At 38.8% G+C, this 11,947-nt stretch overlaps 1 protein-coding gene and 1 pseudogene across 1 annotated transcript in view; one reads left to right on the forward strand and one right to left on the reverse strand.

Moving 5' to 3' along the window:
• GGACT (gamma-glutamylamine cyclotransferase) overlaps positions 1-11,947 on the forward strand; it is a 44,542-nt gene that overhangs the window by 1,801 nt on the left and 30,794 nt on the right. The window contains exon 2 of the mRNA XM_006909386.3: positions 1,482-1,655. The gene's annotated coding sequence lies outside the window, so the exon portion shown is untranslated. The remainder of the gene's footprint in view (positions 1-1,481; positions 1,656-11,947) is intronic.
• LOC112477835 lies at positions 2,137-2,255 on the reverse strand (annotated as a pseudogene).

The following is an 11,947-nucleotide window of genomic DNA, read 5'->3' on the forward strand; positions in this document are numbered from 1 at the left end:
ACTCAACTATTTGATCAGAGTTCTGATTTTTTTTTTTTTTTTAATTAAAGCAAACATAAAAACGGAGGGACCAGTATAATGAACTTTCATATATCCAAGTAGATTTAATAGTTGGTTAAAACAGTTTCTTTTGGGGGCCATATTTTTTTGTTGTTGAAGCAGTTTAAATTCCAGACAACATAATATTTCACCCCTAGATAGTACAGTAGGCACTACAAAAAAAAGGCTTTTTCTCGTGTGACCATAATACCGTTGTCACCTAATCAAATTGACAGTAACTGCTTAATGTTTTCTAAAACCCAGTCTACAGTCATTTCCTTGATTGCCTCAGAAATATACTTACTTTTGGTTTGTATGACTCGGAATCCAAACCAGGGCCAAACGTCTTTTCATCTACGATAGGGATTTGGCAAACTTTTTCGGAAAAGGGCCCAACATTAACTCAGGCTTTGTGGCCCTTGTGGCCTCTGTTGCAACTACTCAACTGCCTTGTACTGCAAAGGTGACGGACGCTGTGTAAGTGAATTAGCATGGGTATGTTCCAATAACATTTCGTTTTCAAAGTTTTTTGTTTTAAACTCCACTGGTGGGCTGGACTTACCAGAGGGCCATAGTTTCTGAAACCGTTGTCTGAAGCAGTCCGCATGGGTTTCTTTAGTGACGTATTGATGTCACTTGGTTGCCTGTAGATCCCTCACATTCTGAATTTATTCAGCTTTTTGTATAGTATGGTTTAGCTTGCTCATCTACTTATATTTTCTGTAAGCAGGAAGTTATATCTAAAGGCTTAATTAGGTTCAGGTTCACCATTTTTGGCAAATATATGTCAGGTGTGGTATGAATTTTTTTTAATTTACTGGAGCGACATTGGTTAATAAAATTATATAGAGTTCAAGTGTACAGTTCTATAATACATCACCTATATATTGCATTGTGTGTTCACTACCCAAAAACAAAACTTCTGTCACCATATATTTGACGAGTTCAAGTGTGCAGGTCTATAATACACCACCTATATATTGCATTGTGTGTTCACCACCCAAAAACAAAACTTCTGTCACCATATATTTGACCTCCCCCCTTTTTAAAATATAAATTTATGACTTCAAAAGACTGGGGAGCCCTCATCTAGGAAGCTCATTTTTTCTAAGGTAGTCTTTGCCTGATGGCTCAGAATATAGTTTTCCCTTTCTCATCTTATTTTCCTTACTTATGGAGCGGATATAACTGCTATTTCCCAAACAGGTTGAGAACTTTGAACCCCTCTGCTAGGTTAGCGGGAACTTTCTTCAAGGCACCCTGTGGCCTCGCAGGCTGGTGGAACACATTTTCCCATTGAATAAAAGTACCTTTTGTCCTGGGGCCCACACCTAAGGACTGAGATGCCTTCCAGCAGGGGCTGGGTGATTTTGTTTTTAAGTTCCTTGACACTTAAACACTCCACTTTCTTTACTCACCTTCCTCTTCATCTCACCCCCCAGCAGGAGTGAGAACGGGATACCTGGTCCATGGGCTTCTGGTTGTGCTGTGAGGTGGGAGTACTTGTCCTGGTGTCCTGTTCAGAAGGATTCTGAAGTCAGAGGCTTTTCAGACTCTCAGACTTGCTATGGTGCTGGATTCCAGGGCTACACGGTTTTGAAAAAACAGGCTTACAGGTGAGAATTGTTTTTTCCTCTGTTCTAGAATGTTTGTTCTGAATTGTAGAGCACCAGAGAAAGTATGCTGACAAGTATTGTCAGGCGAAAGTCTTGTCTTTTTGTCACTTAAGAACAGTAGGTGAAACTGTTCATCCCTGTACCCATTTTTTCCATATGACATGCCATCGGTTTGTGGTCTTTTTCTTATTGATTTGTAAGAATTCTTTATACACTGAGGATGCTAATCTTTTGTCATATAGTATGTTACAACTATTTTCCCATTTTTTTTTTTTACTTTGTTTATTCTACTTATGCTCTGCAGAAAATTTTAATTTTATATAGGGAAAAATATCAATCTCCTTTCACAATTTCCTTGCTTTGTGTTTTGCTTAGACCTGCCACTTCAAGATTGTTTTTTTAGGTGAGGCAACCCTTGGTTGACTTCACAGACTGCAAAGACTTTGTCAGCTTACAATCTTTTTTTTTTTTAAATTTTTTACGCCTACAGCACCTAGTCTTCCTAGGTGATCTCCCATCTAAGTACTAACCAGGCCTGACCCTGCTCAGCTTTCGAGATGAGATGGGATCGGGCTTGTTCAGGGTGGCATGGCCGTAGACAAGATTATTTTTTTTAAGTTTGTGTTAACGTAGACAAATGAACGTATGATAAGAGCTAAGAACATGTGATTCTGAAACAGAATAATATTGAAGGCAGATATTTCTACCAAATAATATAATATTAAATTGATTAAATATTGGCATTAAGACAGGCCCTACGTTGATAAGTGTTGAAGTTGGAAATGGGTATTTGGGGGATTATTATATCATTATTTTTGTATATACTTGACTTCTCATAATAAGTTTAAAGAGAAGGAATAGTAGGTAGGGAAATCTATATCTTCTCCATTTGTTCATATTCAGAACTGTTCACCGTCTCTGTGCTAAACAGTGGAGGTGTTATGTTCATAAGTGCACAAGGCCTTGGAACTTCTATTTCTCATTTAGGAGACAGACATTGCCAGGGTTAATGGGACCATCTTCTGGGTCAGACTGCCTGGCTTCAAATCCTGGCTCTGCCATTTACTAGCCAGTTGATTTCGAACTTTTTAATTTTAAAAATAGGCATAACAATCATGTCTACCTGATAGGATTGTTGGGAAGATTGAGAAAACCCATGAAAAATGCTTTACATGGTACTTGGCATTTAGTACATGCTCAATAAATGTAAACTTTAAACGAGAATCATTGCAGTCAAGCAAGGACTAAGGTGGAAAGGTGTAGGTGCTAAGAGAATGTATGGAGTAAGGATCACGACCTCACCTGGGCTGGTTAGGTAGAATCTGGAAATGTGAGATATGGAAGATCATGTCTTTTAATACAATGAATGAGCCCTTCATTGATGAAGTAAGGGGGCAACAGAGAAAGGGCACAGGCACAGGCTACCGACTGAGAGAAGCATGTCTGATTTTGTATGTTTCCTAGTGCTGCCAGATCTCACTGGGCTGAAATCAAGGCATCAGAGGGGCTGTGCCCCACCTGGAAGCCCTAGAGGAGAGTCTGTTTTCTGCCCGCAATTCTTGGCTCATTGGCCTCGTCCATCCACCTTGAAAGGTAGACACATTGCATCCCTTTGGCCCTTCCACCGTGGTCACAGCTCCCTCTCTGCCCCAAGCCAGGAAACCTCCTTCGCTTTTAAGGACTCGGTTAGACTGGGCCCATTTGGATAATCCAGAATAATTACTGCATCTCAAGGCCCTTAACTTTAATCACATCTGAAAAGTCTCTTGTGCCATGCAAGGTAACATGTTCACAGGTTCTGGGGATTAGGATATGGACATCTTTTGGCGGGGGGCAGCCGAAATATAGTCACTTTGCCTAGTAATGAAATAGCTGCTGCAGGATCAGGGCAACTCCTCGGATGTTTGGGGGCAGTCAGATGCATTACTGCCAGGTGCTCATAATTCTCAGCCTGCTGCCACTGCTCTTCCATGATGAGGCAGTGACTCTGCTCTAGACTATGCTAGACTCTTGGGACCCCTCCGTCAGCACTGGTATGAGAGGCTTCTGAGTGACTTTGGCTCTACATGTGAAGTGTCACCCATTCTTCAGAGCTTGACTGATGGGCTGTCAGAAACCTTTGATTCACTCTTATGCCCCCATCCTCCCCACAGGTCACACCCACCTCTGCACTCTGATGGGCTTTTTGCTACTGCAGCTATTTTACAAACTTTTAGTTTTTTCCATTATTTTTACCTGTGTAATTGTTTTTGCACTCTAACCTTAAACACTGTTGGACTATTTTAAACAAAATTCATACTAAAATGTTTAGTATTTTCTCATCTATTAAAGCCGATCAGATGAGAACTGGGCCTTCCTCATTCTGATTCCCTAGTAGCGCCTTCCATACAATAGGCAACCAGTCAGAGCTCATTTCCAGTTAGTCGGGAGTGTTTTTATAGAACTCTTACATTTGAGTTATGCCAGAAAAAGTTTGAGTGAGGAAGACTAAATTAGATATTTCAATATTATACTGTACTTTTGTCCATTTGTTCAAATTACAACTGCTTTTAAACTTTTTGAGCATTAATTAACCTCTTCCTGCTGTCATTTGTACTTAAGAGTATGCAGCAGATAAGTTAATGAAAATTATTAATATTTCTACATCTCATGATGGTTTTACTAATTTATGAGCATTAATGAGATTTGAAAAGCATTCTTTAAGCCATTATTTTCTAAAAGAATCACAACTGCCTACTTTGAATTAGTCTTTCTCCCATGATTTGGTTTTCTGTAAAGTTAGATGCACATTATAAAAGCCTAATGAAAATCATTAGAGGAAATTAGTATATCATATAAATGAATAAAGAACTGTTAGATGGCACACTTGGGAGTATTTATGAAAACCAAGTCATCGGTTTTTTTCTCTCTCAGCATTTTATTATAAACATTTAGAGCCACACTGAAAAGTAGAGGACAGTGAAACCCTCATGTACCAACACAGCATCAACAATCCATGCACCATCCTGGCTTTGCCATGCTGCTCGCATTCGACAGTCCTCTGTTTTTGAATTTTTATTTGGTGTTTCTGGAGAATTTTGAAGCAAATATCAGAAATCATACCATTCCACCTCTAAATATTTTAGTATGAATTTTGTTTTAGTTTTTACATAACTACAATTCTATCTAACAATGAACAAAATATCCTTACTATCATCTAATACTGTATTCACATTTCCACAATTGTTGAAAAAAAGTCTTGTTTATTCATATCCGGATCAAAACAAAGCCGATTTTATTTGGTTTAAATCTCTCTTAAGTGTCTTTTAATAATAAGTGATGTATGCCAGGCATTAGCTTAATTCACAGTTCTTTTATTCTTACCTTTACCTTTTATTTTTACCTCACTTTAGAGTAGTTTCATGCTCTCATTTTTTTTTATTATTTGAACTTATATAAAGTAAAATTGACCTTTTTGTTGTGTAATTATATGATTTTTAAAATTGATTCATGTAACCATCATCACAATCTTGATGCAGATCAGTTCTACCACCAAAAAAACCTGGAAAACAAAACCAAACCACCTCTCCCTCGTTCTGTCCCCTTGTAGTCAAACCCTCACCCTACCCCTAATCTCTGACAGCTCTTCACTTGGTCACCATTTTTATAAGTTTTGCCTTTTCTAGGATATCACATAAATTATATAGTATGGAACTTTTAAGACTGGCTTCTTTTTGCTCAGTGTCTTTGAGATTCATCTAAGTGTGTATCCTTGCTGAATGATGTATCACAATTTGTATATCTAGTCACTGTTGAAGGACGTTTGTATTCTTTATAGTTCTTGGTGATTACGAATAGAGCTGCTGTTAACATTTGTATATAGATTTTATTTGATTAAAAGTATTCATCTTTCTAGGGCAGATGCCCAGGAGTGGGCGGGCTGGGTCATATGGTTAAGTGTCTTTGTAACTTTTAAAAAACTGCCAAACTTTTCCAGAGCAGCTGTACCCCATCATTTGTATCTCTACCAGCAATGTATGAGAGTTCCAGTTGCTCCATATTTTTGTCAGTACTTGATATTGTCAGGTTTTTTTCATTTGAGCCATCCTAATAGGTAGGTCGTTTTTAAATTTAATTATCTGATTTCAGTTTTTTGAGAACTATAAAATTTGTTTTTAATAATTCTTGAATAAATTACTGAATTAAATTTATATACCTGTTATAAAAATAAATATTTGTTTTTCTGGTGATAGTCTACATTTAAATATGGCAAATACTCTATATTGGAAAAAATTAAAACTAGAATATTATATAGATAGGAGATCTTAAATCTCATCAGTTGACACATAATATTTGGAAAGGGTTACAAAATAGTATCAGAATACATGATGCGTTTTGCAGTAATTCATTCATTATATGCATCTTGTGCATGTCTCATTCCTGTTTTACCGTTAGTGACCAATAGTGCCATAACTGCTTTTGCCATCAACACTTGTCATTTTAAATGGACTGCTCCTGTGTGTCTGAGGCAGTAGTAAAAGCTTCCATTTGAATACCTTTTTCCATATTAAAGCACATTGAGCTCAAAGAAGAAAACTATTTGAAATTTCTATTTGTGAAATAAAGATCATGCACCTCTCTTTGGAAGATTTAGGGATCATGGTCATGGTCACTGTTGCTTGAGGGTAGGGTGTTGACTCCTGGATTAATAACCAAAATGTCACTGCTAGTGTTGTCCACAAGGTCATTGCTAAGGGAGGACCTGTCTTTAAATTCAGATCTCACCCATTAGCTGCTATGGTTTGAGCTTCCATTTGGTAGTATTACATTTAAAAACAGTGGAAATTACTGTAATCTAATTGGAAGAATGGTGTCCATATAAGTTTTATTTATATGGACACCATTTGTGATTTGAGATCTAAGTTTGTGATTAGATCTCTCTCCTTTTATTTCTGAAAAGTCGCTGGGTGGTTAGACCTATTGAGACTTTGTAACATAGGGCATTAAAAAGAAAAACTGAGCTGACAAAGGAAGATTGAGGATGAATTGCCAGATGGGCTTGAAGTTGTAGTCTGAAGCCTCACAGGCCTGGTACTAGGAAAATTTGGTTAAAAATGTAAAGAAATGGTATGGGTTTATGTGGTTATTTTTGGTTTATGTGGTTATTTATGGGTTTATGTGGTCATTTTTGGTTTAAAACCAATATTAATTGACCCTTACATCAATTAGAATTGGAATAAAAAAATAGTGAAGGATTAGAAAGGACCTTAACTCCATTGGATCCAAGTTTTTGTTCTGTTTAGAAAGTTATTATGGATGTTCTTTAAACTTTATGCTTGTGGATATTTTTAAAAAGTCTTATAAATGTCCATGTATATTTTGGGGGATTGGAGGAGGGGATGCAAGAAATGGACTGGGGCCTTAAATCTGGGGCTTTAGAATACCAGACTAATACACCTGCTGCCCCCTGGTGGCAGCGTATTAAACAGTGCAGTTCAGAGGTGAGGAATTCTAAAGAGCTAAGTCCATTGTACAAACTGTACAAAAGAATTGTAGATGGAGCCAGGAGATAGTTTTGTTTTTCCAGCTTTTCTCATAGTTACTATCTGTATGACCTTAGGCAAATCATTTCATTAGGTTAAAATCCAGATTTCTCTTTCTTCAACTTTATAATTTGTAAAGTTTCTTCCAGCTTTAACATCTAATTCTCCAGTAGTAATAGCGAATATTATATAGCAGAAGAAGTTCCACTTTTCCCTTTAGCAGCTGAATCCTAAAAAACCTCAGATTTTTATTCTAGAAAGCAAGCTCTAGAGTAATTCCTGAAGTTTGATATGGATTCAGCTCTGGGCAGCACACGGCACAGCTCTATCTGTAGCACGGTCTATAATTGATCAGTATGATGACCCTGCATTATTATGACAGCTTACAAGTTACATCATTTAAAAAAATAATTTTCTTATTTTTAATTATGGTTAAAAAAAACCTACAACATAAAATTTACCATCGTAACCATTTTCAGTAGTATTAAGTATATTCACATTGTCGTATAACAGATCTCCAAAACTATTTCATCTTGCAAAACTGAAACTCTTTACCCACTACTCAACAGCTCCCATTTCTCTTCCCCCCATCTCTTGGCAACCACCATTCTCCTTTCTGTCTCTATGAATTTGACTATTCTTGTTACCTCTTATCAGTGGAATCATATAGTATTATGTCCCCAAGGCTCGCTCATGTCATAGTATGTGACAGTTTCCTTTTTAAGGCTGAGTATTGTATATAGTTAGTACATTTTGTTTATCCATTCCTCTGTTGATGGACACTTGGGTTGCTTCCACTTCTTAGTTATTGTGAATAATGCTGCAGTGAACATAGTGAACATATATCGTTTAGTATGCAGTATTTACTAGTGCAAAGAGGGTTTATATAATTTTTTTCTGTGCATAGCAGGTTTAACTTCATTATACACCATTCAGCCATGCTGGATGACTAGGATATGGCTTTTTGTATGCATGATTAAGTTAAGAAGGAACTAACATTTATTGAACACAAATTATAGGCTAGGTACTTATATATCAGTGATACATTCTGTTGTTTAGTTCTTATAATAATTCTGTGATTTACCCTTCTCTCAGAAGGGGACTAATACTTATTAAAGTGACTGTGTGCCAGACTTTTATCTATTTATATAATCTTCATCTATCATTGATGTGGGCATTATCACCCTAAATTTACAGGTGGTAATTGAGGTTTGGAGAGTTGAAACACCTTGAACAAGGTCACACAGCTAAAAGATGGCAGAATTTTACCTGACTATGAAGTAAAATACATCTAGTTCAAAAGTATGTGTTCTTCTACACCATGCCTTCTCCTTCCGGAACAACACTATATATCTGTGATCTGGAGGATATTGGAACAATATCAGAAAATTACACTGCTGTAATAATTTATAAATATAAAAACTTCTGTAACATCTTTCCATTAAATAATAGCCCTTTGGGTTTTCCTTGCAGAGAAATAGCATCAATTCAGATGAATTCATCTGAAAGATATCAAGGCTTGCATCCTGGGTGATTTTGCAAAATAAGTCTCTCTAGGACTTCCAAAAGAGTGGTTCTCAGGTGCCAGTTCCGCCCCGCCCCCCCAATTTCTGAGGTTATCTTCCACTGTTGTTATTTCCACTTTTTCCTTCTCCCCTTCCTTTGGCTTGGTAGAGAGCTTAGACCATTTTCATTATTCTTTGCTCCACCTCTCTGAATGCTATAGCATTTTGTACTAGAGCTTTGGTCTGCTCCCAGCAAGCTCGTGGAGCAGCCCATTGCAACATTTTCTCCCATGTAGGATTTTTAGATTAACAAAGAAGTGGTGATACATCATTTGAAAAGCCATTTAAGCTTCTCTAAGAGTACCCGTGCACCTAAGAACATTTACCTTGGGACTTCATAAACGCAGAGATGGGTAAAGGTCAAGAATACTTTCAGGCCTTCAGTAACCCCCAGAAGCAGGATGTTGGCCAGTAAATATAAAAAGTGTGAGTCGCAGAAATTATAGTCGCCACCAAATATCCATTCTCTCCTTCATCTTCAATTACTGATTTCCAGTTTTATTCAGAGTGACCATGTGTCTCAAGTTATTGGTAAAAGAGAGGAAGCAGAAATGTGTGGAATTTCTGGGAAGTTTTGCAAGGGAAGGAACTTGATTCACCTGGAAGTGTAGGGCTCGTGTTTCTCACCCTGCTCTTCATCAATCCTACTCCTTTGCATGCAGATATTATGGCTAGTGTTCTGCCATCTTCTCTAATGAGGAGATCTTGAGGAAGGAAGCCTCATGCTAGCAGTGACACGGGAACCTGGTGTGCTTATTTGCACAAATGATAACAAATTCTTCCCACCCTCTTATGCATGCATATGTGCAGTGTGCCTTTGTAGCTCCTCTCATAAAGAGGTGAAGTCACTGTCTCCACCCCTTGAGTCTGGTGTGAGGAGTCCCAGCCTGACTGAGGTAAGTAGGCCATTCTTGTGGAGGGTCATTCCTGATGTAGAGTGTCGGAGCCTAAGCCGGGAGAGGGCTTACATACAGGGGAGATAGTGATGGCTGAGATTGGAAATTAGTTCCATATGGAAGGATTGATCAAGTAAGTAACTGTACTAAATATATCAGGTTTCCCACTGTTTTGAGAAGGGAGTTATAAATACAGAAATGTAGAAAACTAGAATTAACCTTGTGTGGATTGAGTTAGGTGTATTGGTGTGAACTCATGGTTTTCTGCAAATATAAATGTGTGTCTATGTATTTATGTACATGCGTATGTGCATATGGATATACATGTACAGTAAGTCCTTACTTAATATCATCATAGTTTCTGTGGCTTTAAGTGAAACGACATAATGAAACCAGTGTGGCCATAGGTTAATTAATATAAACAAGAGCCAAGTTCTTTTGGCGTCTCATCAGCATTATGACGAAATGACATTAATCAAGGACCTGTCGTATATATTCCACTGAGAGAGCCTGTGGGGAGATAACACCCAAGAGCAATAAGCACACCTCATACTGGATTGGCTTCTAAATATTATTTTCTAATAAATGGAAACCAAGGCTCCTTGGAGAAATGGCTGGTTCCAGGCCTGGGATAGGGAAGGTCCAAGATAAGCCTGGAATATCTGGTGCCAGGAAGCAAGGAAGCACCCCAAGAATGGTGCAGTCAGGTCAAGGGGACAGAGAACCTCAATAGAATTAGTCCATCATCCAAATTGAGGATAATTCGAGCATCCAAATAAATGATAGCATTGGATTATAACTCACCGAATAAAATAGAAACTGTAAGTCCATACAGATACAAATAAATGAATAAGTGGCAAGTCTGACTGTGAATGAGTTATTTACAGAGCTTCAAAGTACCGCCTTAGGAAAAACTAGCTATAAAGTGGGAAAAGATAACTTCACCGTGGAGCAGCCTGGATCAAGTGATCAGGGTGAAATCAGGAAGGGGACCAATTGAAATCATGTGCCATTTGATAGGAGGCAGTGAGAACACAGCATCATTTCTAAAAGAGTCCTGCTAAGGATGCCTGAATCTAATGATGAGGCAACGTCAGAAAAAATCAAGTCGAGGGACATTCAGCAAAATAAATGGCCTGAAATCTTTAAAGTCAGAGAAAGACTGAGGAATTAATCCAAATTGAAGAGACTAAAGGACATGACAGCCCAGTGCACTGGGTCTTTTTGGAATAAAGAACATTATTAGGACAAGTGAAAAAACTTGAAAGGGGTCTGAGAGAAAGTAGTAAAAGTCTATGTTGACACTCTGATGTTAGGGTTGTAATGATGTCCTGGCAGGAAGCAGACACGAACATTGAGAGGAAGGGGCGCCAAGCTGGCAGCTCACAGACAGCCTACTCTCTGCGCAGACATCTGCTGGACATCTGCCACCGCCCAGGTCCTACGGCTGAAAGTTGAACTCCACACATTGGTGCCTGGGCCATCTCAGTAAATGGAGGGAGACAGAGGCCTCAGCAGCTGTGAGGCAGAGCAAATGGCTTTCACATTTCGAGAACATGGTGGCAGGATCAGTTCTGCCCACAAGGAGAATTACACAGGGGAGATGATGTTTGAAGTGACCTGGAAACCTTGAAGGATAAGGAGGATTTTGCCAGGTAGCATGTTGAGTTATGAAGAGGGCGGGGGCTTAAAGGCACTGGCAACCTTGTGAGCAAAGAGGACAGCAGATTACTCCCTCCACAGAACAGTGTCCAGCATGGCTTAGAGGTGGTGGGGCTGGACAGTGATTGGTGTTTGTGAGCAGCATGAAGAAACTCAGACTTGACCCTTTTGATTTTGTTATCTACCACTGCATAACAAGTTACCCCAACATTGGTGGCTACAAACATACATCCCATAGTTTCGACAGGTGAGAATCTGAGAGCTGCTTAGCTGAGTAGCTCTGGCTCAAGGCCATTCATGAGACTGCAGCGAGCATTGGCCAAGACTTGGGTCATCTCCAGGTTGACTTGGGGAGGCCCTGAGCTCACTCACGGGACAACCGACAGGCCTGAATTCTTCCTGGCTGGCTGCTGAGACTTCATTTCCTATCCACATGGGTGTCTCCTTAAAGAGGTTCACAACATGGCAGCTGACTTTCCTGAGAGCAAGGAATCTCAGGGAGAACACTGGAGAACCCCAAAATGGAAGCCACAGTCTTTTTATAACCCAGTGTGTGAGGTTACATCACTTCCTCTGTATTCTGTTGGTTTGAAGCAAGTCACTAAACCCAGCCTTTGCACAAGGGGCAAGAATCACACAAAGACCCG

Source organism: Pteropus alecto, unplaced genomic scaffold (assembly GCF_000325575.1).
Source record: "Pteropus alecto unplaced genomic scaffold, ASM32557v1 scaffold13, whole genome shotgun sequence".
Lineage (NCBI taxonomy): Eukaryota > Metazoa > Chordata > Mammalia > Chiroptera > Pteropodidae > Pteropus > Pteropus alecto.